Consider the following 1,457-nt stretch of genomic DNA (forward strand, 5'->3'; position numbering starts at 1 on the left):
AACAAAATTTACCCCTCTCTCATCTTCTGAGTCTTTTTTTTTTTTTTTTTTTTTTTTTTCCTCTCTCAACTCTCATGTGTGTTGTTCTCCTATTGTATAATCCCTTTCCTGGTACCCAAGCTTTATTGGAAGGACTAATGTCCCATCTCCCAAGAAGAGAGCAGGCAGGCCTTCCTCAGCTCCCAGAGCTGTAGGTGAACAGGGAAGAGACACATAACTTTTTAATTGAATGAATGAGAAAAGGAAAAGTGAAATAAGAGATTAGAGAAAGTCAAGCTGTGCTCCTACCCTTGTTATGACTCTAATTCACCCCATATATACCAAGCTGATGGCGTACTCAGTTATCCTGGGACCTGAGGCTCATGCCAGGGGCTTCTGCAACTGCACACTTAAGTCCATGTTTATGCAGGTTACTGCAAAATGGCTCCATAGCTCTCACCAGGTTCTCAGAAGAGTCTCTGACACTGTATTGAGTTCTAGAGGCTTCTTGTCAAAATGTACCCTGGACTAGCAGTATGGAAATTAGTGGAGGGTTCTTCTTCTTCTTCTTCTTCTTCTTCTTCTTCTTCTTCTTCTTCTTCTTCTTCTTCTTCTCTTTCTTTCTCTTCTTCTTCTTCTTCTTCTTCTTCTTCTTCTTCTTCTTCTTCTTCTTCTTCTTCTTCTTCTAATATGGAACACTTCACAAATTTGCGTGACATCCTCGTGCAGGGGCCATGCTGATCTCTGTATTGTCCCAATGTTAGTATATGTGCTGCCAAGGCGAGCACTAGTGGAGGGTTCTTAAAAATGCAGTTTGTCAAACACCCCACCACCACCACAACCACCACCAAACCTGCAGGGCCAAACCTGTATTTTCAGCAGGATATTGGGTCCTCTGCACACATATATTCGATACACAGGCATCCAGAAATCCCCCAAATTTCCATGATGAAAAGCATTGCCTTAGAAATGCTATTAAGGAAAAAAAATCTTAAGCAAGTTGAAATTTATCTTTGAAAATTTCTCAAAACCTATTGAGAAATAACACCAATAAGGCTGCTTGCAATAGGCAGTCCAGAAAACTGGGAAATCTCTAGAATTCCTAGGCATTGCACAATCATATAACATTTATGAGCTGAAAACAGAAACAGAGCAAAAAGAATGACGTGATTGTTCTCAAAGGGCTCTCTCTCTCTCTCTCTCTCTCTCTCTCTCTATCTATCTATCTATCTCTCTGTCTGTGTCTCTGTCTTTCTGTCTCTCTGTCTCTCTGTGTCTCTCTATCTCTTTCTCTGTCTCTCTGTCTCTGTCTCTTTCTTTCTGTCTCTCTCTCCCCCTTTGTGTGTCTGTCTCTGTCTCTCTGTGTGTCTCTCTTCTTCTCTCTTCCTCTCTCTCTTCCCTGCTCCTCCTTCTCCCTCCCCCCTTCCCTCTGTCCAGCATTTTGTCTACCTTGGAAGAGCTGGCTGCCCATGACTGGG

The 1,457-nt window shown here is 42.4% G+C and overlaps 1 non-coding gene across 1 annotated transcript; it reads right to left on the minus strand.

Moving 5' to 3' along the window:
• Positions 1–663: 663 nt before the first annotated feature.
• Positions 664–767, minus strand: LOC127212521 (U6 spliceosomal RNA). The gene has a single exon (XR_007833564.1). It is a non-coding gene; the product is annotated as a U6 spliceosomal RNA (small nuclear RNA).
• Between the last annotated feature and the right edge of the window lie 690 nt (positions 768–1,457).

This window comes from Acomys russatus, chromosome 30, assembly GCF_903995435.1.
Source record: "Acomys russatus chromosome 30, mAcoRus1.1, whole genome shotgun sequence".
In the NCBI taxonomy this organism is placed as follows: domain Eukaryota; kingdom Metazoa; phylum Chordata; class Mammalia; order Rodentia; family Muridae; genus Acomys; species Acomys russatus.